We start from the raw sequence: 17,170 nt of genomic DNA, 5'->3' as shown, positions 1-17,170 counted from the left end.
AATGTGAAGAACCCACACCATCTTTTTTTTCATCACATTTCTATTGTCTGTTTCTGTAATACTGCATTTGTTTGGAGTTGCTCTTTCTGTAATAAACTCTGAATTACAGCCTGTATGTTTCACATTATTTATTATTATTTAATTCTATCTTAGTACTTAAATCTTAATTTTCTTTTCCGAACTTGTTGATGGCTTCTTCTTGAATAAATTCCACGTAAATTATTGCTCTTTCATTTGTGGTGAATGGTTTTATTGCACACAAACTCCCATGAGGGATTCTGTGTTAATTGTTTTTGTTGGCACATGATTATTGTTCAACACCTGATTTATCTATTATGTGGCTTTTATTGCACAATTTAGTGAAAAGGAGTACAATGTTCATTTTTATCTGTTTTTGTCACTGATTGTGTCCCGCTCTTTTGCACCATTCTTTTGAAAAACACCATGTAGAAATCCATAGTGCCACTGCAGATATTTTCTAACTGCAATGTCTAAATCTGGTCTTCAACCTTTGTGTCTTGTCACCTCCCCTCTCTACACTGTATTGTCACTTTTCACTATGAATTGTGTAATAGAGCAGAATCTCAACAAAAAATAACCTTTTCAAAGGCACGTTTCCCAGAATGCTAGGGGCGATCCTGGGGCATGGAGCTCCCCTGGGAAGACATTTTTGAAAATCTGTTTTGCTTTTCATGTGTGTTTTGAACAGTGAAGATGAAAATAAATACTTTTTTTTAAAACCAACAATAAAAATAGAACACACCGATAAAATGTAAGATAATTGTTCAGTTTGGCAAGATGATTGACTGCTTATACAGAAGCATTGGTGTATAGTAATTGAAATTGCACTTAATATTCATAGTACTCTTGCCCTGACATGAAATGAGTATGTGCAGAGTACAGTGACAGAGGGCTGACGGCTGGTACATTTTCACATTTGGATTTGGTTTTGATTTTTAAGTAGCTTGGTGTTACCTGGAGCTTGTCTTTTGTATAATGCTATTTATTTAGATTACAATTTGTGGAAAGTCTGTAATAAATTGTCTTCGCAGGTTGTTTGACAATTTAGAGCCAAAAGGCCAATTGTGAATCCCAGCTGCTGTCGCTTTCAAAACTGCCCTCATCAGAAAAATTACAGCATTGACTTTGTTCAAAAGCTAAATGTACATTTCCCATTGTCGAGCCACTGTCTTTTTGCCCTCTTTGCTCAGAAAGTCCTTGTTCTTTTTTCACCACCCAAATTATAATAACATTGCAGGTATTGTTCAGTAAGAAATTACATAATCATCATTGCCATTCGTTTCTTTCATTGACTTAGTTGAGAATGAACATTGTCTTTGTGCATGATAAATGCATTGTGAACTGCAGTTATGGTTGCTTTGCATGTTTGCCTGAAACTAAACTATTGTGTCTCATTAATCAGCTAATTAGCATAGTGAGAGACACATGGAGGCTATATTTGTTTGTGATTATGTGATTGCCATGTCAGATGCATGTGAAACCTCAGAAGTGGAGAAAATACAAATGGGAGCATGGATGTGTATCAGACAAACTTAGCTTTTTATGTATAGTTGGCATGCTATTTTCAATGTTAAGACCACAACTAACCATACACAATTGTTTTTCCCAGCCAGGCAAAATGGTTTCTTTGCATCTCTTAAAATATTGCCAATATATGTGGTCATAAAGCCTTACAGCTGACCAGTGAAAGCAAAGATCTCTGCCGGGATTTAAGAGCGTATATATAAAGGAAATAGTGAGCTATAAATGCCTGTAGGACTGTTTATAAACCTCTCATGGCTTCTACGATCATCACTGTTGGCATTAAAACCCACAGTTTGATTCATTTAAAGGTTAACTAGAACAAAAAGGGCAGAAGTGCATACCTGCAAAATCATACAAAATACAAGTTTCAGTCTGTGCTAGATTTTAACATAACATTCTTTTCTATAAAGAAAACATAACAGAGCTGTGCTGTTTTGCTGCTCATCGTCCATGTTAAAGTGGTAGACATTCTCCAGTACATCAAAAGTGACTACTTTTCTGGGCCTCTTTGTCCCTGCAGTTAATACAGCTTTACAGTACAGGAAAACACTTGTGATATGCAAATGTTGTAGCTAGTAGTACACCTTTTAAATAGGGTAGCTTCATATTGGTTTAGTAAACAAAGACCTGTGCAAACAATGCCTAATGAGGCAGCACTGTTTGTCTGGCCTTGCCAATCCAGGCATTGACGTGTCTGTTATATTGTCTTCTCTTCCCCTTTTCTCTTCCTGTGCATGCATTTCCACATTATGCACTTCAACAGGAAAAAGATTGATTAGAATATGGCAAGGGCACAAGTCAATTCCATTTGCTCTACTACAACAGTAATGCCTACAATAGACCATGGTAGACATTGAGTCTTGGTGTATGGACGATTTGTACTCTAAATTGTCTCCACAGAACATCTACGAGCATGTGCTTAATGGACCATGATGATAGTCACTTATCATCCTCAGGAGACACTTGTGATATGTTTAAAATAGGGATCCAGTGATCTAGAGAGTTTGTCTCCTCTGAGTAAGCATTTTGAAGAGATGATAAAACACTGTGGTGTTCATGATACTGTAACATGCATGGTGGCCAGTGAATGCATCCAGGTTGAGTGGTTCATATATATTTTTTTGCTATTCTTCATTCTCGACATGACTGCACAATGATCACTTACCTTAAAGAGGACCTATTATGCTCATTTCCAGCTCTATACTTTATTCACTAGAGTAGCTTTGCATGATTCAGTTTAAAAAAACTCCTTATTTATCTTATACTGGCCCTTTATGCAGCCCCTCAGTTCAGCCTCTGTCTCTAACAGGCAGTCTTAGCTACTGTCTCTTTAAGGCCCCCCTCCTCATGAGCCCACTCTGTTCTGATTGGCCAGCTTTCTGGATGCTTGCCGAGGGGCAGCCGTATCAGAGTTGTATTAAGTCATTGCTGATGAAAACCCAACATTTCCTGCTTTACTGCTGCAAATTAAAATCTTTTTAATGACTAAATAACTGGAGAATTTTACATAAAGAATTGACAGGAAATTAAATTCCTCACCAAATTAGCAGAGCTTCGTTAGTGGCGCTAAAAACCAGTCGACACAACTATATATGGAGATATTTAGAGCTCTTTGTTGAGCGGATCAGTTAGAAATAATGCAGGGAGGAATAGTACAAGCAGAAGCAGCCAAGGTCAATGATGTTTGATGAAGAGCTGCAGACAACTAGCACACCTCCAACAGGTAAACAACTTATTTTACTTTGTAGTGCTGTGTAATGGAAAAACACTCACAGCGTGCAAGCCCGACTCCAGTCATGGCTCAGCATGACTACCCCCAAAACAATGGAAAAGTGTTATAATGTTAGCAGAGCAGAGCAGTGAACTTGCATGCTGTGTGCGGGGAACAGATGACCATATAAAGAAATCCGTCATGAGCCAATGTCGGCTCGGGCTGGAAGTAGAAAAAACTGTTGGGAACCGAGCATTCAGAGTAGTCTGAAGCTGGTGCTTTTTGCTCACAGGGATTACTTCTACATATGTTTACCTCATTATTTGAAACTTTGGCCACGTTTAATATGAACATCCAACATTGTAACATTAACACTGAAAATAAGGAAAAGCATAATAGGTCCCCTTTAACACAGAGGAAATGGATGTTTCCTGGGGCCAGATGTATGGAGCATGCATATTCACAAAGACCATGCATACATTTCCCACACATAAAGTGGAATTTTTATAGAAGAGTATATGTGGTGAGAATATGAGCACCTCATGCATACTGTAAGCCATGTGTACACATGGTTTTGAACTGAATAGCGAACCGAGTGTAATACAGTAAAGTTAAAAGATATTTTGAGATTCTAACACAGTGGAAACTGCTTATAGTGATCACTTCTGTCCAGGTCAAATTGATCACTATAAGCGAATGATTATTATAACCATTTTTTTCTTTTCTCTATTTCTCATGCAGATTACAATTGACATTTGTATATTTATTACATGAATATAAAGTAATGAAATGGGCAGCTTCACTATTTACTGAATTTTATTGACTATTTCAAAATACAGCGCAGCTGTTTCAAATGCTTGTTGTTTTACTGCTGCATCTCGTTGGCTCGTTTTCGGCAGTTTGTCATAAGCTTCAAGGAGACTACGTTTCTCACTGAGAGAAAATGATTTTCTTTTTCCTGTCATGATTTCAATGTGCAGGCAAAACCAGCCTCAGGTAACCAGTTGGAGGCAGACAGGTTACAGCAAGGCTATAATGGTACAGCAGCCGTGAAGTACTTATCATACTCATCATGTATCATGGCAGTGAAGTAAAAAAAAATAGTAGTTTAATTTTTTCCCCATATGTTATCATGTATAAAAAGACTCAAAATGAACACTGTAAGCGGACTACTTGATTACCATAAGCAAATTATTTAAACAGCATTTGTGTAGGAATGATTGTGTCCCCAGCTTTTTGATCCATATAATCATTTTCCACTGTAATTTAACATTAAATTAGAATGTTATCTAATTCCACTGATTATGTATAGTTTTGCAGTCTATATAGCAATCTATAATGTGGCAATCAAAGGCAGATTTAATCAAATCAGATTTTTTTAATTTTATCTTTAATTAAGCACTTTGTAGAATCCGTTTTGATGAGCACCTTACATTAAATTATTGATTACCTTTCTGATGTTTGATGATTGAGATATCACTGGCGATGATGGTTTCCATGTGATGAATTCATGATGGTATAAATTGCCGCCTTGTGTAATTGCCATTCGTTTTTGAAGGAAGGCTCCGATGCAACTACACAATTGGTATAATTGTAATTCTTCTTTGCTCTTCTTTTCATCAACCAGTCTCATGATGGAGCAGACAGACACATTGATATGCAAACAGTAGATAATGTATATGTACATCTATGGCTGACTATGGGTGTGGAAATGAGGCTCATTCAGTTTCACAATGAGTGAAATTTTCAGAACCATCCGTACACAAGGGGTTATAAGTCTGAAGCAAAGAGTGTGAATACATATTGTCTGTGTGCAAACAGTTTTAAATAGTTGTGACATTTTGTGCATCAGACCTAATGAGTAACAAAGTTGAAAACCAATTTCTGTGCATGTAAATATAATTAGTGAGATGTCTGTATGCTGAAATGTCAATTACAGTATCTTCATTACAATATAATGGATCCAGAGATGCTTTGATGTAGTGTGCTATAATTCTAGATGTAGATTTATCTTTGCAATGAAAAATACATAGATACCATTTATATCATGTGTACCAATAACAAGTGTTAACAACTTCTGCACAGAGCAAATTGTAGATATATTATGTGTAATCACAAAAAGGTAAAATATAACGTTATCACAGACAAGATAACATGTGACACATTATGTCATACAAATTAGCAAAGCTGACTGTAAAAATTACAAATGTTTGCCCAAAGTCTCTTCCTCTGAATTTGTGAGCATAAAATTCTGAGACATGCACTATTTCATCAATGATAAATTTTCTTTCTCAACAAAGCCGTGCAGCAAAGGCTTCTTCTCTTCCTTGTAATGAATCGCTGCATCACTCATCTTCTCTCTTTACAGACTTGTGCAAACTATTCATGAAGTTGAAAGGATAAAGTTCTTAATGTAGAACTTTTTCCTTCTAACTTAGTTCCCATTAGACCCAGAGAGATATGGTATGAAATTTCTCATTAACACTTTCTTCCTTAAGGGGTTTCTATATCACAGGCCTGCAGAGGTGTGTCTAGAACATTTTGAATGAAGGGATAGGAGGAGCAGGGGCTCAGAGCTGAGGGGCCAGTGATCAACTGTCACATAAGGAATGTATTTATTGAGCTTAAAAGAACCAAATGGCACAGCAGGTATACTGGAGTAGAAGGGTCTCTTTAAGGGACCATCCATCCATCCCATGTTTCATTAAGCCGGTCATTAGCCTTGCAGCCTGAGCTTACAGGATCACATTATAACTCTCTTTTTTTTAATGAGAAGTCACAGGGGAAAGGTCTCTATTGATAGGTCTCCATTGATATTTTGCAGCAGCGAAGCAGAACTGTTGGTGACAGAAAGTCACACTGGCATTGGACACAACTGTCAGATGCTACTGCATTTTATACATTTAATAACTTTATATGAAAGTTCACCAAAACTTGTGTCTGAACCTCTTTGCAAATGGCCAAATAAAACATATAATTTTAAACATAAATTGCATAAAGCACCATATGGCATGGTATGGCACTGACAGTCAGACAGCAGCCTGCAATACAGAACTAAAAGGGTCACAGGCTGTGAACTGTGACACACATTAGCTGTCTAGCTAATGTCTCCTTGACTACAAACATGGACACATTGCACATGTTGCACTTTGGCTTGCTGAAAAAGCTAGCAAATCTACATCCTTTGGGGAAAAATGCACTCCCTCATGCTAGTTAGCTTGTCAGTACACCAGTAGCAAAATGTCACATCCTGACTGGCTTGTCAGCAGCAGTTATCAGCACAGTTTTGTTTGCTAGCCCAGCTATCAGCCAAAACCAGGGCCCTTTTTAGGCATAAATCAGCAAGGCGGTCACCTCAGGCACAATCAGCTGAAGGGGCACCAAAGAGGAGGAAGATTTTTTTTTTTTTTTTTCTAATTTGCCATGCCCAACCTAGCTACTTGTTCAGTGCCACCTGATGTTAAGAACAGTCTTCAGGCAGATCCTAAAGTGGAACGTTTGGGGGCTGTCATTCATTCATTCTGGTATGTGGAACAAGAGCAAGAACAAGAAGATGCATGGATATTGTTGGCCAGTTGGCCCACAAGTATTTTTGCAATAGAAATATAATTGCTAAGATTATGATGCTCATTTTACACCATGTGTGCACAATTGACAGACATAGGCTATCTGGATATTATTCCTTTCATTGACATTTTGATAGCCATTCATCTGAAACATTATTACCAATGCACAGTTGTCTGATTATACATATGGAATAAATGCACTTGTTGTTGTTGTTATATTTTGGATGTATTGTGTTGTTATCAATTGTGGATGCATGTATGGACTACGTTTATATCAAATGTGCTGTGTGCCATATCTGCTTTTATTGAAAAAACGAGAACTTCCTTATAAAGTTACTCTGAAGTCATGAAAATCGACAATTTTCTTAGCTCCATCACGTATTGGTCAAGCTCCCCCTTAACACCAGGAGAGGAAAAATCCTGGCACCAGCCCTGCACGTAGTGAGTTATACATAAGATATAATGATAAACAATGATGTATACCGTAAAATTCGGATAAAAATATTTAATCAGGATAAAAAATTCTATGCATGTTTTGATTAATTGGTTGTGTATAAATCCAGATGTTTGCCTCTGGAATGATAGCTTGCAATAACCCACTGTTTTCTTAAAACAAATGCTGTCCACATAAAATTTAAGGATGTGACCCACTAAGCCACAAAATATAGAAATAGTTGTCATTTTCAATTACAAAACATATACCCAAGATATATTTTCAAATACATTTTACTGTCCTTTTCAAAAAGAAAAAACTAAGAAAATCTCTTTGACCCGTTTTTCTGATGGCAATAAAAGGTCGATATATTCATGTGAAGGTGCAAATTCCTTTTGTTTTGTTCAAAGTAAATAAAATTAAATCAAGACGAAGAAGAAAAAAAAATCATGTAGTATGCATGTAAATGAGATCTGGGAAATATTGCATAATCAAAAGAATTCTATATAAATAAAGTAAATATGTATTTACTTAATGCATGTATAAATGTTTAAGATATTATAAAACTCAACTATAAAATTAACTATAAAATTGGTTTTAGAAGGTTGTGATTTGAGTAGCGAGACACTCACACCAACATTTTATTAACCTTTGCAACTTTTCTGTCCTTGATGTGTCAGAAAAAAATCTTGAGGTGATTGAAAATGCTTATGACTCTTTTTTTTCTTTACAGTTTGTGCTTCCATTATCCATTTGACACTCTTCAGTCCAACATACAAAGAGAACAAAAATCAATACACTTGAGGAGTGGTTGGAGGGCCTTTATCTTTTGCGGCAGATGATTTGGCTGTGTGAATTATTCATCAGCAGAAAGCTATGGCCTCTGCTGGTGAGCACAGAGGATAGGAATAACAGTGTTTCCTTATCACTCTTAATCTTAGAAGCAGCAGTAATGCAATTCCTAACATTTAGCACTTAATGGTGTGTCAGAGAGGGAACATGATCTAAAACCATTAGGGCTGTTTTGTGCTGAGGTTCAAAACAGGCTTTTCACCTCTTATCTCTGCTACTGAGCTGACTAAGGGAGCAGAAAACCATGAAAGGTGTGAGGAAGTCTCAAGTTTTGGGATACAGTCAGCCTATCAAATGGAGTTAGTTCCTTTACTCTGCTTGTAATTCTTGCATAAAACATTGCGGTATCTTGACCTTTTTAACTTCTCTGTACTGCTTATAAAACTGTTATGTGAAAAAGTTTTCTTAACTGTCAAACTGGATGACTACATTTCTTAACACAGTGACATATTTTCTTGGTGAAAAATTAGACTAAAACTAATTGCAAGCAACTTGTCACCAAAAACTATGATGAACTATTTTTTTGTCAATAAATAAAAAGTAAACAAATAAATGGACAAATGACCAAGCAAGAACGGCAAAAGTTTCAGAAAAACACCTGAAGAAAGCGAGTAAATTGTATTACTACAGAAAGCATTGACATGGGCACTGTTTATGAACCTATGTCTGGTATAAACTGGTAAAAGTACCTTTTCCAGTTGTGATAGACGAGAACAAACCCATAAACTGGTCATTGAAAACAACACGCCATCTTCAATGACATGAAATCACAAATGTAGACAAATGAAACTAAAAATTTCCTGATGAGAAAATATTCATATTTTCCTCAGAAATGTCATTCATTAACTACCTAAATTAACACTGCTTGTACATAAATATGCACTGAAACCAAGATGGCAGACTTAAAGAATGTTATCACCAAGTGAACACAGATTGATGTCAAGGGCATTGATGTGAAGTGCATTTCTCATATTATAGGGGATATTTATTTTGTTTGTTGCAATTTACTGTAAGGTTAACAAAAATAACACTGCAATTTTTGAATTTAGTGGGGTATCTACTGATACTACAGATGTCAATGGCCTCAGTCCCAGTTCATCTGATTTGCATATAGTGCTGCTAAATAAGATCTGATTCTGGGCTGTTTTGATTCATGTTGTGCATGTCTGCGAGCAATGGAGCGCAAAAAGAAAGAGTTTTCTGCTGCTGAACATGAAATATTGGTTAAAGGAAGGATATCTTTGGAACTGCATTCATCTATTTTTCCTGACATAAGAGGAAATAATTTCTCTCGCAGGATGGAGGTTTGCAGGGGAAATTACTTTATCTTACGTGAGGAAATTTCTTAATGTCATCAGCTAAACAAAGATCAGTGATTGAATGATTTCTTTGAGTTTGGGTTAAACCTCTTTGACTACATTTATTCTGTAAACAGATAAAATAGGCTAATAGAACTGGCCCGCTTGATAAGTATTACAAACTGCTTCAGTCATATCGCACTGGACTGGAGCTACTGTGAGCCTTTTAATAAGTCAGGAAAAATAAGCAGGAGGAAACTGAGGGAAACAGAAAGGTAAAGTCGTGTGGAAAATAACAGGTTGATGCCCCCAAAATAACTTTACAAAGCATCTTTTAATTTGTGTTTCTATTTCTTTCTTTCTCTGCCTTCACTGTTGTTGACCAGTCTGATAAAACAGTTCCATACTGTGTATTTTACACTTGCTTTCCCCAAATGTTAAATTCAGACCATTTCTTCTGCTACAGTGGCCAGTCTGCAGTGATAAATCCGATGAAGCGGCTATTTGTATAAATGTTCATTTCCTCCTCCCATATTGTGCATCTTTGAACAGGAACACCTTAAAATATATATTGCATGAGACCAAACACGCAATTTTCAGCTCTACCACTTTTCTTCCATTTTTTTCCAAAACCTCGGAGCGGTCATTTAGTAAATAAGGACAAACACAATTTGACTGTCTAGCACCTAAAAAGGGCCACAAATCCTAAGTACACTAAGTCTTCCACATTTTCAGCTGCTGAACAAAGGAGGATGGTGCTACAAGCGACTGATGTAAAGACATTTCATTGTCAAACCAAATAAACAAATGACAAAGAAGTATTGTTCTAGTACTCAGCATAATGGTGTATAACACATTCACTAGATGCTTGTGTTGGATCTCTGCTCTAATTAGCTTAGCTTAATTGATTGATTGTGCTTAGCTGTGTTTGTTGGTGGAAGGCGGTGTTGGTGGTGTGCCAGAAAACTGTTAAGGTTGCCATTCCTACAGAAGTTAACAAAGTTAAAGAGGAATGAAAGAGGCTGCACCAAGCTGAAAACTTGTGCAATGTGTGGGCACAAAAGAAAACCTTGGTCCTGCTTTACATTGTATGTAACCATCTGTGTGATATGATCAGCAATTTCTTGTTCTGAATGTGTCCAAAATCTTGCAATATGACAACCTTGTCTGCTAAAATGTTTGGCATATTGCTATTCAGTATAAATACTTTATTTCAAAAGGGATTTGCTGCACAAGAAACTAGCTATAGCACTTCATCAGACACCATTCATGTAACGATATGCTGTAGCAGAAACAAAGAACTTTTTTTTCCTGCACGCTGTCATTGCATCTGTAATGTTGTGATGACAACTGCACAACACAGAGGAAACAACACACATTATAATATAAAAGAGATTCATTAAGGACAGCAATGTATGGATTCTGGACAGAAGACAGGTGATTGGCAAGAGGAGTAAAGGAAGCCATTTATGTCAAACTGGAACAACTCTTCTTGAATAGAGAGGTGGGGGTGGGGTGGTGCAACATCACCTATCAGCAACATCCTGACATCACTTTCCAGGAAGTTTCACACCAGTTCACACCCTAATTCATCACACCTCACATGTGACCATAACCACTCACATGTGACCCCAGCAACCCTCCTGCAATATCAACGTGTTAACAACCCCCTTACTGACAATTGACTGTCAGGTGGGGAACTCCCCTCCTGTCAGCCGAACTGATGAAGCCGCTTGGATACATCCTTAAGTATAAAACAGCAAATTGGCTTAAAACATGTTAATATCCACTGCTTGTCTCTATATTTTGGTTTGAAACATCATTTTAGAGATTCCTGTAAAACTATAGCAATATCTGGAGATCTGAGATATTTTTATTCTGTTTTCCTTTACTGGGACTATTATAATTTACATTAAATTATCAGAAAAGATGTGGTGTGATACTAATAACTTTTAGGTTAGGTGCTCATACATTTGCCAGCTGTTCTACGTAATAAAAGCGAGGCTCAGGCAGTGTTCAATAAAACATAATCATTTCTGTACCTTGAAGGGGTTAAATTAATTATAAATACACAGATGAAATAATGGCAATTCTAACAAACTACTGCTGGAAATATATATTTATCTCAAATCTGATATATGATATTGCGAAAGCCCCAGCTCAACCCATGTAGTTAATGACATGATATACTGCGTTTTACTGGGTATTCAATTTTTCAGGAAAGAAATATTAGCATTATAAATCTTTTGTGAAAATCAAAATTGTTGAGGCAAGTAATTTTCAAAATGTGTCGGTGAATTTAAATAGTTCAGATTTGAAATTATTTGGCTCTAAAGGTAAGAGAATACTTCCATCTTTACATTGTTCAACCTTTTTTGACAAGAGCAGAGCTTGTCTTGAATACAGTATACAGTACAACCACTACTACTAGACTGTTTTTGATCAACATCAATATTTTGCACCATTATTAAAAGGCTTCAAAATGTTTGCCTTTGGAACTGATCTATATAACATCTTACAGTATGAAACTCAAGTATGTCAATTGTCAGTGTAAAATTCCCAGTATTCCCCTCTAGGTTAAAATATATGACTGCAGCATTTAGAGACTGTGAATTGCCCAGCTTTCATTGTTAGAACTATACAACAACGATACAACAACTTGCTTTTTGCAGCTTTAACTGTTTGCGCCTCTCCTTCCACCTGTGCACCATGGTCTCTGAACTGCATCACCAAAATTGATTGATTGATGGATTTATTGACTGGGACAGTGTGCAGTTTGAAACATTGAAGATGCACTGCACCAGAGTTAGCTTGAAGCTAGTTTGCATCTGTAGTCCCCAACAAAAAACATACAAGAGCACAACAACAAACAGTACAAAGTACACCATACAAAATACAAAATTACACACAGCACATCACACACACCCACAATGTCAATTAGAACTTGTCAAATTTAAATCAAGACCATAGATGGAGTTTAGCCTCAATGCTCACACAGCTGATTGGTCTTTAGTAGATTTTTTAAAATCTTTTAAATACAAATAAGATTTTAAAAGATTTTTTTTAAATACAACAGAGATGCGCAAAGTGAGTTTCAAGGTCAGGAAAATACCAAACATTCAGAGCACTGCTTGTGCTGGTCATTGCACCTCCATGAAAATAGGGCCCATAATGTTTTATCTCTCTATAGAATGTCTCTTTCCTGTCATTTTCTAAACAGGCCACCATACAATAGAAGTTGAGCATGGTGTTTACAATGATGATAGTAGCCTGACTATAGTGGTCTCCATGCATAACCACAATGGGCTTATAAAATGTTGATGCAATCCCTGTTGAATACAAAGGACCTCAGGAGTCATGTTGAGAAGATTATAGAAGTAGGCTAGTCATTTTGTCAATTTTTTGTTATCTATCTGTCATCTACGCAGTCACATATGTGTGAACACTTCAAGTGTATGTGACTGGGCCTGACTTGATCTAACTAGGTCCCACATCCACATTATCACATGTCCCCACTGTGAACACAGTGTACCCTCCACTTATCCTTGTTAGCATGTCCTCTAGCAGCTCAGCAGGCCCAGCTGACACCAGGGAACTGCTCAAAAGGCTGCACCTGGAAAGGCATGATGAGATGTGCTACAGCGAGCAGGGAAATGAAGATCAGTGCGTCACTCGTGGGTGATGGGGTGGCACGCCTTAAAACACTACACTTCTCCCTCTGCCTTCTTATTCTCTACCCCTGTTTATGATCTTTTACCAATCTGGGAAAAAAGAGAAAAAAAATTCTGTGTTCACTGGAGCAACATAGGTGTATCCGGGGTACATGCTGCTGTCTTTTCTCCAGCTCTATGTTCAGTGGCTTTAATCTTAAGACTGTGCTCCTTTTGTGCCTGAAAGTAACTTAGAAAATTACACACCATCAACATATCCTTTGCCAGTGTACTTTCTCTTGTAACTTCCATTTTCATTTACATGTGACAGAGGTAATTAATCTGCTGCACTTTGACCTGTGCAGCCTCTGTTTGAGTGCTTGTCTAATTGTTTGTCTGTAATATCCCTGCTCATTCCGCCACTGTTCATTAACACTTAATGAACAATGATCTGGGATAGCACAAGAGCTTAACAAGTAGTCATATCCACTCAAATGTATTTATACTGGAAGGAAGGTTATTTTTAAAGACAATGCTTTTTGGAGCCTTTTTGGAAACTTGCAAAAATACATGATGACAAGGCCAGTCAGTTATTGTTCCACCTATGCTTTCTCCTAATGAGAGATTGCGTTTATTTTCTGCGGTGGATAAGGATTGTTTCAAAAGACTCTGCAGTTTTAAATCAGTTGTTTTCTTACTTGCAGTACATGTTCAGTTTATGCAGTGCACATTACAGCAACTTTTTATGCCTGTTTTTTCACAGTATTCTGCAGTGCCAGCTTTACCCAGAGGCTTCAAGACTTCTGAAGGTGTCATGTCTTCATTTACTTCATATTTTCCTATTTTGACAAAACAGCTCCCTGCCTGGAAGTCAAAGAGATACCTGACATTCAGAGTTTTTAAAGTTTTTTTTTTTTTTTCACCTGCCAGGCACATGTCAGTTTGAAAAAGAATGTTCCCTCAATAATATATTGGGCTAAATACTATCTGATTTTAGAGGTATCACATGAAAATTAATAGTTAATGTAATAGTTCAACATTTTAGGAACAGCACTCATAGAAAGCACACTTTACAGGAGAGGATTCAAAGTGCTGGAGACTGGATGCCAATCACTGGCATAATCTATATTTTAGGAATGTCCAGTAATAAAACATTTCTAGTCAGAGATGCAAAAAACATTGCAAGGCATATTTAATATGAAAATACATTTCCAGTTTTGCACTTTTATTTTAGGGAAAATTGACTTTTATTCAGGGCACTTCAACGAATATTTATTTGGTGTTCTGATATCTTGCAAGAAAACCATCACTAAGCACTGGCTGCTTCCTGACTCCCACACCATAAAGGAATGGACAGATATAGTTAATGAAGTATTCATAATGGGAAAAAAAATACTTTTTCACTTTGCCTACAAATGAACAGATTTACTGAGTCATGGTCAAAATGGGTTTCTTATTTACAGCAGTCACAGCCACACTTTATGGAGTTCATAAATTAATAGATCCTTCGTCGGTGTGTTTTGTTTTGTTTCAATAATCTGACACACAGTTCTACTAAGGAAAAGGTTGCTTGGTCTCCTAACCATTTTTTTTTTGTTTCAGAACTTAGATAACTTACTGGATTGTATCCCAACATGTGAATGTACATCTTTGCTACTATATGTCCCTCTTTTCAGAATCTAAATAGTTATTGAAAAATTTATAGGATGTATATTGTTTAAAAAAACAGTATAAGGAGAAGGGGTTTCAAGTCATGCTGTTCATTTGTTGCAGACTTAATGGTCCCTGTTATTGCAAGGCTGTTTCTTTGTAGTTGTTGAAATGTTCTCAACTATCCTCTAAATAAAGAATTGAAAAAAAACCAACACTCATTCACTTTCATGCCAAGAGATGGATAAAGAGATCATTCTCATATTTGTACACTAAATATCAAGCTAAAGCCAGGAGATGATTAGCTTAGAGTGGAAACAGGGGGGAAATAGCTAACATGTTCTGTTAAAAGATAACAAATTCCACCTACCAGCATGGTTAAATAACTTTTATACTATACATTTATGTCATATGGATGTAGAGAAGTGTGACATCACCCGTTGGTTTGCACAGAAGCCATCTTTTCCGTTTGGAGCCAGGACCCTCCAAATAAGGAGTGCGGGGAGTTGCCTTTCACGGTCTGGACCCCGCTACCTCGGACCCAAGCGAACACTAGCTGACTGGAAACAGTGAACACTGCACACTTGGCCTAACATTAGCTACTTAACTAAGTTGTGCTAACAGGGCAGATATTGTAATTAACATTAAACTTAGTGAAATATTGTGAAAATAATCTGCCTCAGTGCGAGTTCCTGTCAATCAATGCCCATCAAAGCTACTATAAGTCTTCAAATCTTACTAACAGAGCAATAATTTCCAAAATGACATCCAGCAGTGGCTGTCGGTGATATTGCGATTAAAGATAATTCTGCGTTGGCTTTAGCCTCGAGCTGTGGTAGCTGTCTCTTGGTTGTGTTTTTTGGGGGAGTTACGTGCTAGGACTATTTCTTAGCCAAGTAACTAGTAACTCCCCATGAAACCACAACTTATCATTTTTACACTTTGTTTGATTTGTATAAAAAAAATTTAAAAAACAAGACATGTGTTAGTCAGTAAACTCTAGAGGTATTTATACTTACTGAAGCTAAGCTAGTCATCTTGGTATTATCTGACTTAAAGCAAACATATTTCCCAAAATGACAAACTATTTCTATAAAGAATGTACAATAATGAATATGTTTTCCCTCAAGGATTCCCCTGAAGACACCACAGGGCATCTGCAACATGGCTTTTCAATTTTATTTATTTATTAACCCTTTAAAATGTCTAATAACTAAAACATTTCTTCATACAGTATATAACCCACATTAAGACCTGAACAGTGACTGCCAATTAGTTTAGTTTGCTTTAGTTAACCTAAGGACCTGGTCTGTGTGTTACAATGTGGTATACAGAACTTTAAAAGGTAGTTAGTAAAACAGAATTTCTGACAGAAAGAAAATTCTACTTTTTAATCTCTTTCAATGTACTGTGGTGCCATTAATCAGCATACAGAATGTCAGGGATTATATTTTACATTACATATAATATCAAAAGCCACTTAAAGGGAAACTTTGGTATTTTTCAGCCTGGACCCTTTTCCCATCTTTTGTGTCTAAGTGACTAATGGGGACAACAGTTTTTGAAATTGGTCCAGTATTGAGCGAGAACATTTCAGCTGGCAGCTGCAAAACAGGCTGCAATGTAATCTGATGGGGCAATAACACCTTGTCAATGTACGTCCACTGAAAGTGCTTGTTTTTGCCACTGACAGGCTCAGATTGTTATTATAAGTGTCTAACAACATTATGGAAAGGACCATACAGAGAAATAAAGTTTTTCTTTACCTTTCGCTTGATCCGGTCTGTTTGTTATTGTGTCTAACCATAGACTATAAAAATAATGGACATAGCCACTGACGACGTCAGCCATTGGTTTGTGAACTCGCATTTTGAAGCCTCATGTTTGGCATTTTGACCATTGCCATCTTGGATTTTTGGAGCGAGAAGTGATGAGAAGTGACCACATTTGGATGAGAGGGTGGAGCTGACCCTAATGCTAGCTGCTAGCTTGGTCAGCACAGTGCATTTAAAGTCTATGGTTAACTTTGATAATGCTAATGCTAATTTTTGCTAGCAAAAAACGGGCTTAAGACCATTAAAACAAAATGTTCTTACTGGAAAAACTGAACATCCGACTCCTTAGAGGGTCTTTTATTACAACCAAACACTGAACAAGAATTTTTTAGGTGACTAAAATGTTACAAATAACTTTCATGAACTGAAAACACACTGAAATAGTGACAACTACGGCTACACCTATACTGAATCTGGGGTTACGCTATGTTTACATTACCTAATCATTGTTATTGTCATGGTAGGGACTTGTTAATCACAACATTGCCACGCCCTAAAGCATAACCTGCTTTATCATCAAATTTAAATTAAATGGGACCATAATTTAGAAAATGAACAGAATGCTGTATTGAAGAAGACTTAAAACTAGTGATTCAGGCCATAAACTCATTTGGAAAGTGTTTACTGAGG

The 17,170-nt window shown here is 36.8% G+C and overlaps 1 protein-coding gene across 5 annotated transcripts in view; it reads left to right on the top strand.

Moving 5' to 3' along the window:
- The window catches only part of cntn4 (contactin 4), a 204,705-nt gene that overhangs the window by 22,160 nt on the left and 165,375 nt on the right, over positions 1-17,170 (top strand). For all 5 annotated transcript variants that reach the window (XM_042401257.1, XM_042401241.1, XM_042401273.1 and 2 more), the window contains one exon: positions 13,819-13,864. The gene's annotated coding sequence lies outside the window, so the exon portion shown is untranslated. The remainder of the gene's footprint in view (positions 1-13,818; positions 13,865-17,170) is intronic.

The sequence above is a fragment of the Thunnus maccoyii genome, chromosome 3 (assembly GCF_910596095.1).
Source record: "Thunnus maccoyii chromosome 3, fThuMac1.1, whole genome shotgun sequence".
NCBI classification, from domain to species: Eukaryota; Metazoa; Chordata; class Actinopteri; order Scombriformes; family Scombridae; genus Thunnus; species Thunnus maccoyii.
The sequence above is the reverse complement of the archived record's forward strand: the minus strand, read 5'-3'. Positions and strand labels throughout refer to the sequence as shown.